The sequence below is a fragment of the Triturus cristatus genome, chromosome 4_2 (genome assembly GCF_964204655.1).
Source record: "Triturus cristatus chromosome 4_2, aTriCri1.1, whole genome shotgun sequence".
In the NCBI taxonomy this organism is placed as follows: Eukaryota; Metazoa; Chordata; class Amphibia; order Caudata; family Salamandridae; genus Triturus; species Triturus cristatus.
The window spans coordinates 165,496,807-165,510,629 of NC_140586.1; positions in this window are offsets into that span (position 1 = coordinate 165,496,807).

Consider the following 13,823-nt stretch of genomic DNA (forward strand, 5'->3'; position numbering starts at 1 on the left):
CCCACTCTGCCACCCCAGTTCAAACATGGCCATATGCAAATCAGTCTGACCCTGTGCCTCATGGGAACAGTCCAGCCCGAACTGCCAAGCCATGTTTTCCCTGGACCGGAAACAAGCTTCCTAGGACCGGTTTCTGGCATTTCAGCCGTCTTCAGCCAGGCTTGCATGAATCCAGTGGCAAAGTGAGCAAGGGACTCATGTCTGAGCATACCCTGCCAACTTATGGCGAACAAAGCAAAACCAAAGGAAATGATGGACGGAGTGTTGAACATTGCAAGCACTCACCCCCAGTCAACTGATCTGGGTTTAATCCATCCCCGTTCTTTAGCCCACTCTGCCATCCCAGTTCAGACATGGCCATATGCAAATCAGTCTGACCCTGTGCCTCATGGGAACAGTCCAGCCCGAACTGCCAAGCCATGTTTTCCCTGGACCGGAAACAAACTTCCTAGGACCGGTTTCTGGCATTTCAGCCTTCTTCAGCCAGGCTTGCTTGAATCCAGTGGCAAAGTGAGCAAGGGACTCATGTCTGAGCATACCCTGCCAACTTATGGCGAACAAAGCAAAACCAAAGGAAATGATGATCGGAGTGTTGAACATTGCAAGCACTCACCCCCAGTCAACTGATCTGGGTTTAATCCATCACCGTTCTTTAGCCCACTCTGCCACCCCAGTTCAGACATGGCCATATGAAAATCAGTCTGACCCTGTGCCTCATGGGAACAGTCCAGCCCGAACTGCCAATCCATGTTTTCCCTGGACCGGAAACAAGCTTCCTAGGACCGGTTTTTGGCATTTGAGCCGTCTTCAGCCAAGCTTGCTTGAATCCAGTGGCAAAGTGAGCAAGGGACTCACGTCTGAGCATACCCTGCCAACTTATGGCGAACAAAGCAAAACCAAAAGAAATGATGGACGGAGTGTTGAACATTGCAAGCACTCACCCCCAGTCAAGGGATCTGGGTTTAATCCATCACCGTTCTTTAGCCCGCTCTGCCACCCCAGTTCAGACATGGCCATATGCAAATCAGTCTGACCCTGTGCCTCATGGGAACAGTCCAGTCCGAAATGCCAAGCCATGTTTTCCCTGGACCGGAAACAAGCTTCCTAGGACCGGTTTCTGGCATTTCAGCTGTCTTCAGCCAGGCTTGCTTGAATCCAGTGGCAAAGTGAGCAAGGGACTCACGTCTGAGCATACCCTGACAACTTATGGCGAACAAAGCAAAACCAAAGGAAATGATGGACGGAGTGTTGAACATTGCAAGCACTCACCCCCAGTCAACTGATCTGGGTTTAATCCATCACCGTTCTTTAGCCCACTCTGCCACCCCAGTTCAGACATGGCCATATGCAAATCAGTCTGACCCTGTGCCTCATGGGAACAGTCCAGCCCAAACTGCCAAGCCATGTTTTCCCTGGGCCGGAAAAAAGCTTCCTAGGACCGGTTTCTGGCATTTCAGCCGTCTTCAGCCAGGCTTGCTTGAATCCAGTGGCAAAGTGAGCAAGGGACTCACGTCTGAGCATACCCTGCCAACTTATGGCGAACAAAGCAAAACCAAAGTGGAATGGGTCCAAACTGGAATGGCATGGTGAGCAAAAAAACGATGGATTTAGGCCCAGATCTCTGTACTGGGGTGAATGTATCACATTGTTCTGCATTCTATCCATCAATAGTTCTTTTTGCATTTGTCACCCCGAGTGGGACGGGTATGCTCAGACGTGAGTCCCGTGCTCTCTATGCTACTGGAATCAAGCTATCCTGGCTGAAGAGGGGTGAAACCCCGAAACCGGTCTTAGGATTCTTGTTTCCAGTCCAGGGAGGACCTGGCCTAGCAGTTCGGGCTGGACTGTTCCAATACGGCACAGGGTCAAGACTGATTTGCATATGGCTGGGTCCAAACTGGAATGGCATGGTGAGCAAAAAAACGATGGATTTAGGCCCAGATCTCTGTACTGGGGTGAATGTATCACATTGTTCTGCATTCTGTCCATCAATAGTTCTTTTTGCATTTGTCACCCCGAGTGGGACGGGTATGCTCAGACGTGAGTCAGTGCTCTCTATGCCACTGGAATCAAGCTATCCTGGCTGAAGAGGGGTGAAACCCCAAACTGGTCTTAAGATGCTTGTTTCCAGTCCAGGGAGGACCTGGCCTGACAGTTCGGGCTGGACTGTTCCCATACGGCACAGGGTCAAGACTGATTTGCATATGGTTGGGTCCAAACTGGAATGGCATGGTGAGCAAAAAAACGATGGATTTAGGCCCAGATCTCTGTACTGGGGTGAATGTATCACATTGTTCTGCATTCTGTCCATCAATAGTTCTTTTTGACTTTGTAGCTGCGGAGCCAGATTAAAGTATGGCGTTGGCTCAACATCCTGTGATTCTGGGCAAACCACTTAATCTCCCCGTGCCTACCAGAAAGAAACGTGTGCTTGTGTAATGTAACTGGTGCTCCTGTAAAGCGCTCCAATACCTTTGGGTAGAGTTTGCGCTATATAAAACTGCAAACTAATATTACCCATTGAGATATTGGGGTCTGAAATGTGATTTTTTACAATACCGTCTACTCCAAAGAGACCCTGCTAGTGTTTTAACCCCAGGTTTCTACCCAACTAATCAGTACTCAGCATTTTCGGTGTTCCTGAGACTTTGGCACATTTAGTGTTTCCCTTAAATCAATGCCTGCCTGCAGGGCCGGCTCTAGGGTGGTGTGACCGGTGCCACCGCATCGGGTGCTGGCTTCCTGGGGTGCTGTGTTTGCAAGTTTATTATGCCTTTGAAGCACCTGCCGCAGCGTTTCTTTCATCCGGCATTTACCAGGCCTCACAAAAATGTCAAGATAACTGGTGTGATTAATTATCTTCCTGGAGAGACATCAAGAGATCAGATTTTGTATGGTTGAGGTTTTGACTTATGTGAAGTTAGTGCAGAGGGTTAATATGCCTGCTTCAAAGAACTTGTACCAAGTAGATTAGAGTGCATATAATGTAAACAGATACGCAGGTTACTGCTTTTAAAAGAGACATTGTTTTGTTACTTGCAATTTATAACTTAAAGTCCTAATATTCAACAGTGAGCTATTAACTTCCATCATAGAACTGCATACACACTGCAAAGTATACATTAGAACATTGATTAATGTTGCATAAAGGGTTAATTTGGCTAGAAATTGATTCTTATTATTAAAAAAAACTCCCAACTATGCTGTTTCTTTTTCGACTCTGAGTTTGTGCTTCTCTAAACCAAGCACTCTTAAAACTATACTGCCTACCAGTATGGATGACATGTGACTCCTACACTTTTAGTCCTTTGGCTTATGTAACATTTCCTATACACTGATTTACACATGTATGATTGATTGTCTCTGTGTACTGTGTGTGTGATGCAAAGTGCTTGGACACCCTACACTGGTATGAGTGGCGCTATATAACTAATTCAATGCATCTGAGAGAGTGTGGTTATGGAAACTTGGTCACTGTTAAAGGGTGCTAGTGAGAGAATCCGTGGTGGAGGTGGTCATGGGTGCCAACAAACATTGTCGCACAGGGCGCCACCAGCGCTAAAGCCGGCCCTGCCTGCCTGTGAACATTGTTCGTGTGTCTGAGTACCTCGCCTGTGTCCCTGAGACTCGTGTAAGTTTCTCTGACTATAGTGCGCGTGCCCCTTAGAATCCCACCCTGTGCCTTGGAGTTCCACCAGTGTCCTTGTAAGTATGTCCTGACTTCCTGCTGAGCTGGCCACCCTCAGTGAAGCTCGTGTACATCCATGTCAGTACTAGCCGTGTCCCTGAGGACATGACTCGGACCCTGGGAATCTAGTGTGTGCTTGAGAACCCTGCCCTGTGACTGAGGATACAACGTGTGACCCTGGCCACATGAAATCACCTGCACTCCTCAGATCTTCAGTTGTGGCCATAATTGCATTAAGGCCACCTGTTTCCCTGCAGACAGAGCCCGCGTCCCTGATAAACTTGTATATTCCAGTTCTCCCTGAGAACATGACCTGTGTTCCGAAGAACATCACATGTTCCCGTGGGAATGGTAGCGCGCCTAGGGATCCTATGTGTGATCTTGGCTATGTCTCCGGCACGGCTAACAGCATTTTGTGCATCCTTGGCACCATTACCAGCGACCCTGCACGGGGCCTTCCCGGACACTGAGGACATAAACGTGACTCTAGTTTATTTGCTGAAATGCAAGACTCCTTAAGGCGTGTGCTCCCAAAGGCGACTGGAGCCTTCCTAAGTACACCGGCTTTTGATGAGAAATGATTATTATCGTGGCGCTACAGATTCCGTTTCAATGCGCTAGGACCATTTCTGAGGACCACGGGTTGGCTCCTGCTGTAAGAGTGGGAGTGTGGCAGTGAGAGGGGATCCAAGCCCAAAAGTTAGTGACTTTCCCGTGAATGCCACTCTCCTCTCAGACATTGTTTGTTCCAGTGTGCTTGGGCCCTTCACAAGAACACGTGTCTTTGGGTTTACCACTCACTCCCCGGTGTTACTAACAAGAGGATTATAAAGGGTTAATAAACGTGGGAAGTGGGGAAATCGACACTCTAGCAGCAATAAGTGAAACGGTGTTGTTCAACCGTGGGGGTGAAGAAGGTTAACATGAAACGAGAGCCCCCCACTACATCCGAACTAGGGCCATATTCAGGGGGTGGGAGGGACTACTGGCGCAGCCGCCACTACAAAAGCCGAATGAAACAGTGTAACACCGCAAGTATTCAATCGAGTCTGGATGGGCCGTCCGAGAAGGAGACATGGCGGTAACAAAGAAGCCTCATTTTCAATCGGAGGCCAGCGTTTAGCATAAATGATGACGCCAGCCGATCAGAATGATGGGCGGGGCTTCAATTCCACTTCTGAAATCTCCTCAATTACAATAAGCCTCGCAGAGCGAGCAGCGCATGCGCGCTGCAACGCAGTTCTGCGAGACCTAAAAAGGTTTGCATTTATATAGCGCCTGTTACCCTTGATGATGTGTTGAAGCGCTTTTTTTTGGCGAGTAGCAAGCTACTCTGCAACCCATAATGGATTAGTGGTGGATATTAGTCAGTTATTTGGATTGAGAAGAATAGTGGAGGGATAGAAGAGGGAAAAAGGTTTGCATTTATATAGCGCTTGTTACCCCTGATGGGGTGTTGAAGCGCTTTTTTGGCGAGTAGCACGCTACACTGGAACCCATAAAGGATTAGTGGTGAATTGGAATAGTGAAATATGAAAGTAATTTGAGTGGTGTATATTAGTCAGTTATTTGGATTGAGAAGGATAGAAGAGGGGAAAAAGGTTTGCATTTATATAGCGCTTGTTACCCCCGATGGGGTGTTAAAGCGCTTTTTGGCAACAGGTTATGCATATAAAAACCGCAACAGTCTCTCGTATTCCTTTTTGGCCTCGCTCTGTGCGTGAGCACTGCTACCAGTTCACCACTGCATCATCGGAGCACATGTATGGCCTACAACTGTGACATAAAACTCTTTATCACAAAGGTCACATTATAAACCCACAGTGACACTTTACCAAACAAGTACAACGATGGAGTAACCTCTTAATTATCAACCAGGAGTACTTGTGGCCTCGTCGATGCTACGAAGCGCAGTTCAAATGCTACAGTGCAATAGTCCAGAGAAGGCAGGCTCACATGCTACAAGACTCTGGGAGACATGACGTATACCGGTTCATATCCTGCGAAACTATGTCAACCTTTCAGCCGATGGGCCTTGAAGTGAAGGCCACTGCCTGTGATTTGCATTATTACAGCACTTAAAATGTAAGTGATAGAACGGAGGACAGTTTGGGTGCATTCAATATAACTGGCCTGCGGGGCTAGGAGGAGGATAGCATGAGCAAATCCGGTGACCCTTGTCACAGCTTGACCTGTGCCCACATGCCAACCCTTCCGATTTCAAGGCTAGTCTCCCGCCTCCCGATTGCTGCATAGAAAATCCTGATTGGCGAGCTACAGCTGACTGACTGGTTTTGTGTGACTCAGAGTATGCACTGACAGTAACCTACTCCTGCAGGCGGGTGCACATTTGTCACGTGCTCTTTCTGTCTGCCAGGGGCCTCTCCGTGCTCCTTCCTGACAAGTGAGGGAAAACGTATGTTTGCATTTCTGATATCCGATCCTGCAGCAGCACACTTGAAAGTCCCATACATGCCAACAGAACTGATTCAGGCCTCAATAGAAGTCAGTGGGAGAAATACATTCTCCCGATTATTATTTTTAAATCTCCCTCTTTACTCTTCTAAAATGTTGGCATGTATGCCTGTGTGTCAGTGGGTTTTCAACTAGGGAATTGTCCACACACTGGCATGGGTGGCTCCTGCCAGGGACAACATTGCTACTGTAGTGGACACATGGGTGCCGATCACGATCCTGTAAAAACCGGGTACGAACCGTCGGACGGAGCATATTCTCCGTCCGACGCGTACCCGGTCGTCAAAATATACAAACATGGAATTACGATTCGCACGGAAACACCTTTCCCGTACGAATCGTACAAAACCCCGACCGAACAAAATAAACGTACAAATGCGATCCGGGAAAGCGCCGACGTGACGTCGGGACGCACGCAGCCTGCCATTCACGAACCAGGAATCATGATTCGCACCGACGTCATCCCGCACGGACAATATTTTCCGGCTGCCAAAAACTGCTGGGAAATCAGGACGACGCGAACAAGGAGGACCTGTACGCGACGGACAGACATGGACCCGAACCTACGTGTCATCCCGGCCCTCATAGCAGTCGACCTCCTCTACAGGTTACGTCGCAGACGCCGCAGAAGGTCAGAACAACACCCATGGGCAAAGGGGGGGGGCAGGGGCAGGACACATAACCCCCACCCAAGTCACACAGCACACATGCCCTGGACATACCTGACCCTCAGGCCCTGGTCACTACGAGGGGGTGGGGGCGTGTCCAGCCAAGCCAGCGACCGCCACAACGGAAGTTCTTCACGACGTGAACCGGCAACACAACCATACAGGTACGTCCCGTACCCACGCCTTAAGAGCGTGGGTACGAGTCGTACCACGCCCACACCTACGTCACCCCAACAATTGCGGGACGGCACGTACCCACGTGGCAAAGGCCTGGGGACGGCCCGCACAAGCATTCCACAGCGTGGGTACGGCAATGTATGGACCGTACCCCCACCCGCGTATGCATGGAGCGTACCCCCCACCCCAACAGTGTAAGTATGACACGTACCCCCACCTGCATACGTACGAAGCGTACCCCCCACCCCAACAGTGTAAGTACGACACGTACCTCCACCCGCGTACGTATGGAGCGTACCCCCCACCCCAACAGTGTAAGTACGACACGTACCCCCACCCGCGTACGTACGGAGCGTACCCCCCACCCCAACAGTGTAAGTACGACACGTACCCCCACCCGCGTACGTATGGAGCGTACCCCCCACCCCAACAGTGTAAGTACGACACCTACCCCCACCCGCGTATGCATGGAGCGAACCCCCCACCCCAACAGTGTAAGTACGACACGTACCCCCACCCGCGTACGTATGGAGCGTACCCCCCACCCCAACAGTGTAAGTACGACACATACCCCCACCCGCGTATGCATGGAGCGAACCCCCCACCCCAACAGTGTAAGTACGACACGTACCCTCACCCGCGTATGCATGGAGCGAACCCCCCACCCCAACAGTGTAAGTACGACCCGTACCCTCACCCGCGTATGCATGGAGCGAACCCACACCCGTGTATGTTCGAAGCGTACATATTGTGAATTAGGAGGGGTGTGTGCAGAGTCCCCCCAGCAGTGCCCAGACACAGGAGGGGTGGGTGCCTATCACTCCCAGCAGTGCCCAGAGACAGGAGGGGTGGGTGCCTATCACTCCCAGCAGTGCCCAGAGACAGGAGGGGTGGGTGCAGAGTCCTCCCAGCAGTGCCCAGAGACAGGAGGGGTGTGTGCAGAGTCCTCCCAGCAGTGCCCAGAGACAGGAGGGGTGTGTGCAGAGTCCTCCCAGCAGTGCCCAGAGACAGGAGGGGTGTGTGCAGAGTCCCCCCAGCAGTGCCCAGACATATGAGGGGTGGGTGCCTATCACTCCCAGCAGTGCCCAGAGACAGGAGGGGTGTGTGCAGAGTCCTCCCAGCAGTGCCCAGAGACAGGAGGGGTGTGTGCAGAGTCCTCCCAGCAGTGCCCAGACATATGAGGGGTGGGTGCCTATCACTCCCAGCAGCGCCCAGAGACAGGAGGGGTGTGTGCAGAGTCCTCCCAGCAGTGCCCAGAGACAGGAGGGGTGTGTGCAGAGTCCTCCCAGCAGTGCCCAGAGACAGGAGGGGTGGGTGCCTAACACTCCCAGCAGTGCCCAGAGACAGGAGGGGTGTGTGCAGAGTCCTCCCAGCAGTGCCCAGAGACAGGAGGGGTGTGTGCAGAGTCCCCCCAGCAGTGCCCAGACATATGAGGGGTGGGTGCCTATCACTCCCAGCAGCGCCCAGAGACAGGAGGGGTGTGTGCAGAGTCCTCCCAGCAGTGCCCAGAGACAGGAGGGGTGTGTGCAGAGTCCTCCCAGCAGTGCCCAGAGACAGGAGGGGTGGGTGCCTAACACTCCCAGCAGTGCCCAGAGACAGGAGGGGTGTGTGCAGAGTCCTCCCAGCAGTGCCCAGAGACAGGAGGGGTGTGTGCAGAGTCCCCCCAGCAGTGCCCAGACATATGAGGGGTGGGTGCCTATCACTCCCAGCAGCGCCCAGAGACAGGAGGGGTGTGTGCAGAGTCCTCCCAGCAGTGCCCAGAGACAGGAGGGGTGTGTGCAGAGTCCTCCCAGCAGTGCCCAGAGACAGGAGGGGTGGGTGCCTAACACTCCCAGCAGTGCCCAGAGACAGGAGGGGTGTGTGCAGAGTCCTCCCATCAGTGCCCAGAGACAGGAGGGGTGTGTGCAGAGTCCTCCCAGCAGTGCCCAGAGACAGGAGGGGTGTGTGCAGAGTCCCCCCAGCAGTGCCCAGACATATGAGGGGTGGGTGCCTATCACTCCCAGCAGTGCCCAGAGACAGGAGGGGTGTGTGCAGAGTCCTCCAAGCAGTGCCCAGAGACAGGAGGGGTGTGTGCAGAGTCCCCCCCAGCAGTGCCCAGACATATGAGGGGTGGTTGCCTATCACTCCCAGCAGTGCCCAGAGACAGGAGGGGTGTGTGTAGAGTCCTCCCAGCAGTGCCCAGAGGCAGGAGGGGTGTGTGCAGAGTCCTCCCAGCAGTGCCCAGAGACAGGAGGGGTGGGTGCCTAACACTCCCAGCAGTGCCCATGCAACGCAAAGGGTGGAGTAGCCACAGATACCATGCCCACAAATGTCAGTCAGGTGCACAAAGACCCTGCAGTACATGTACCACATGTGTGCGAGGCTGGGAGTATACGCATGCATAGCGCCGAAAAGAAAACATGTCCACATGAAGTCATGTCAATAGTCCACACACACAAGTACTATGACTACCAAGGATGCCACGAATGATGCAGGTGGAGACATCGCTCAGCATGCATGTGCAAAGTTGAAGGAGTCCGTCACACACCCAGCTGATGTAGACACAGCTCAGCACCACATATTGGGAACACCCTGCAGGGAAGATGTCAGGGTACACAGAGGAAGGAATACACCTTGGTACAATTCCACCATGCAGCAACTGCGTACATGGACAGAGAAACCTAGCTAACACCGTGTGATGGCACACAGATACCAGGGTCCCCCCTATGACCAGCACACTACTACATTTCCCACACACCCAACACATGATTACCACCCAAAATCAGGTCGCAGCCCCACCAACAGCAACATCAGAAAAGCAGTAGTGTTCAAAGGAAACAAAAATGGCTTTAATCAGCATGATCTTAAATAGTGTGTTAGTAGAAAGTTCAATATTTACAAAGCCCATAGGGCAGTCCATGAGTCACAGCTGGACGGGGGACACAGTGGGATGCGTGTCCCCTAGCTTGCCTGCACAGTTACAAGCCGTCGTCTTCCACAGGGGTGAGGGCATCATGTGGGGGGGAAGGAACAGGCACCGCAGGGACAGGAGGGCGAAGGGTAGGCGACGTGGGTGCAGGGATGGAGGACTCCACCACCGGGGGTGGGGCAGGGCCAAAGGTGGATTCTAGGAGCGCGCTGCACACCTTGGCAAGGTCCTCCAGGGACTCCCCTGCACCCGAAGGAACCACAGGCCCCAAGGAGGGGGGGGGGGTCAGAGGGATGGGTCGCAGCGCCACTGGGGGAGGGTGTGGACAGGGGGGGGGACTCCAGCACCCTGACCGTGGACTTCCTTGACCGCTTGCGGGGTGGTGTCACTGTGGGGCTCAGGGTCAGAGCGGCCATGAAGGAGTCTTTGGGGGAGATGTGGCCAGGAGAGCTGAGGGGAGGGGATTTGGAGGGAGTGGATTGGGTGGAATGCGGACTCCCACTCTGGCTGCGTGTCACATGTTTGCCCCCCGACCCAGTGGGTGTGCCTACTACACCCTGTGTGTGCGTGTCAGGAGGTGTGCGGCGGACCTTCCCTGCTGGTGTGGTGCCTGTGTCTGTTGTGGTGGGTGCATGCTGACGTCTGGGTGTATGTGGGACAGGTATGGGAGTGGGAAGTGTGGAAGGGGCAGGGGTAGGGGGTGGGACGTAGCGCTGCAGGAGACCCACTGCTGCAGTCAGTGTTGAGTCTATCGACCTCAGCAAGTTGCGTTGGTCAGCCTGCGATGAATGAATGCCCTCCAAGTATGCCTCCATGTTGTTGAGGACCTGGCTGTGGGCATGGAGGACATTAAGGATCGCAGTCTGACCAACCTGCAACTGCCGCTGGATGTCCACAGACTCGGCATTGGCGGCAGCAGTGGAGACAGGGGCAGGGGGTGCGGTGCCTGGCAGGAAGGAGACATGCGGTGACTGGGCACGCTGGGAAGGGACACGAGCACGTGGGAGGTGGCTGATGCCAATGGAGGGGGCGGTGCGAGATGTAGGGCTGCTGTCAGATGGTGGTGCAGCCACCGCCCACTCGGAGAGATCATCCTCGGAACGTCAGCTTCATACTCTGTTGTGCCAGTCGACAGGTCCCCGGCTTCACTCTCCTCCGCCTCAGTCCCACTCGATGTGCCAGCCACGATGTCACCGTTGGCACTGGTGCTCGGTCCCTCTGCGCCGTCTGTGTCCATGTCTCCCTCCGTGTCCCCCGACGATGCTGTGGGCAGGGTGAAGAGACAGAAATTAATCATACACCTGTATACATATGTCACATGAGTCCAATCTACTTAGGTTACAGTGCATAGCCTGAAACAAAAGAAGAGTTACAACTACAAAACAAGGTACATATGTAGGCCCTGCAAGACACAGTTGTTTGACCCACCATGCCACGGAAAAACTATGGAGAGCATGACACAATAGCAAATGAGATGACATGGAATTTTGACTGAGGAGCAAGGCCCTGGGGACAATCCAGCACTGCATCTGCACCACACAGCGTGGCAGGAAATAGGGATGAGCAGGGACCATAGCCAGGAACTAGAGGCACATGCAGCATAGGTAATACTGATAACATGCCCACCCTGACTGGCACACTGCACCTTGAGTGTATGTCCAGGCAAACATCACACACTGGCCAGTCCTAGCAAGGAGATTTCAGGTCTTGACATGTAGGCCATGCCCGCACCACCCACCCCCTACATGAGACAATTCTTTGGAGACACAGGAAGCACGTACATCTCTTAGTCTGGGTGAAATACACATAGGATGCAAAAATTCAATATTGCACACAAAATACCCAAGGTGCGCCTGTCCAAATAATCATGTACAAATGGGCATCATCAGATGATTGTAACAAGACACACAGGCAATGGCCACCGTGAGTATGTACTGGGAAAATCAGGTCAGGCTGGACAGTGGACACTTGTACTACATTTCACGCCAATATACATGGTGCCAGGGGACAATGGCACAGAGCACAACCTATGCTGTAGACACAGAGATTTTCGACATTTTCGGATTACACACATGATACCTAGGTAAAGATGCCCCTGGGGACAGTAGTGGCCACACAACTCCATGCTCCTGAATGGGAATGACTGCAACACACGCTAACATCCCTGCACTATGCGTACCGCACACTCATGCACATCATGTCACAGGCCACCACATAGGACATGCGTGCTGGAAGGCCTCGAACTTGAGAGATTAACACCCATGTCTGGACTCAGCATTAGTGCCAACTGACATGGAACCCACAAGTCCAGAACTGGACAGGGCACAGGCAAGGTCCCAAAACCTGTTACACACCACCCCCACACATGATGCTGCAGGCATAGTACACTTGGAGAAGGTGCCAGGCTACATAACCTTGTGACGGAGTGACTACACACAGACCAGGGAACACATTGCAAGGAGGGGAAGGGAGGCAGGAGAGCACTGCAATACTGTGGGTAACAGGATCTGCACAGCACCATAAAACCCTGGCAGTGTATCCATGGAACAGTGCACGTACAAATGCTGGTGAAACACAACAAACACACATGTACCTACCCCCTGGCTGCTGCTGCATCTCCTGTAGGCGCCTGTCCAAGTCTGGAAAGACCACCGCCAGCACATGCTTGTGGATGTGGGAGAGACGGCGGCGCCCGCGGTTCTTATGGCTCTCAGGTGAGTCCCCCAGCAGGACCCGTGCGATCCTCCGCGTCCAGCACCAGATATCCTGCCAGCGTTTCCTCACCTGGGACAGGCGCCGCTTCCGACCATCCGCACTCCTCACGGCGCTGACGGCGGTCAGCCATATGTGCTCCTTGGCAGAGGCGTCTACCTGTGAGGATGAACAAGTGACACTACATCAATACACCTGGCACATGTCACAGAGACACATATTAGAACACATTTGCTGTTTACAACAAGGCATAGTATGCATCCAACGCATTGCACCTTTGTCATAGGGACATGATCCTCTGGGGAAGGCCAAAAGCAGTACGTGCCATTGAAAGGACACAGGTGGAATGAGGGCAACTACACAATCAATGATCCAGGCTCACACTGTGCATCACACCCACCCCTCCTGTCTCTGGGCACTGCTGGGGGGACTCTGCACACACCCCTCCTGTCTCTGGGCACTGCTGGAAGTGATAGGCACCCACCCCTCCTGTCCCTGGGCACTGCTGGGAGTGATAGGCACCCACCCCTCCTGTCCCTGGGCACTGCTGGGAGTGATAGGCACCCACCCCTCCTGTCTCTGGGCACTGCTGGGGGGACTCTGCACACACCCCTCCTGTCTCTGGGCACTGCTGGGAGTGATAGGCACCCACCCCTCATATGTCTGGGCACTGCTGGGAGTCATAGGCACCCACCCCTCCTGTCTCTGGGCACTGCTGGGGGGACTCTGCACACACCCCTCCTGTCTCTGGGCACTGCTGGGAGTGATAGGCACCCACCCCTCATATGTCTGTGCACTGCTGGGAGTGATAGGCACCCACCCCTCCTGTCTCTGGGCACTGCTGGGGGGACTCTGCACACACCCCTCCTGTCTCTGGGCACTGCTGGGAGTGATAGGCACCCACCCCTCATATGTCTGGGCACTGCTGGGGGGACTCTGCACACACCCCTCCTGTCTCTGGGCACTGCTGGGGGGACTCTGCACACACCCCTCCTGTCTCTGGGCACTGCTGGGAGTGATAGGCACCCACCCCTCCTGTCTCTGGGCACTGCTGGGGGGACTCTGCACACACCCCTCCTGTCTCTGGGCACTGCTGGGGGGACTCTGCACACACCCCTCCTGTCTCTGGGCACTGCTGGGAGACATCAGGCATTCCCCCCCCTGGGACCCCCCCTACAGTACATAGCATGTGTGT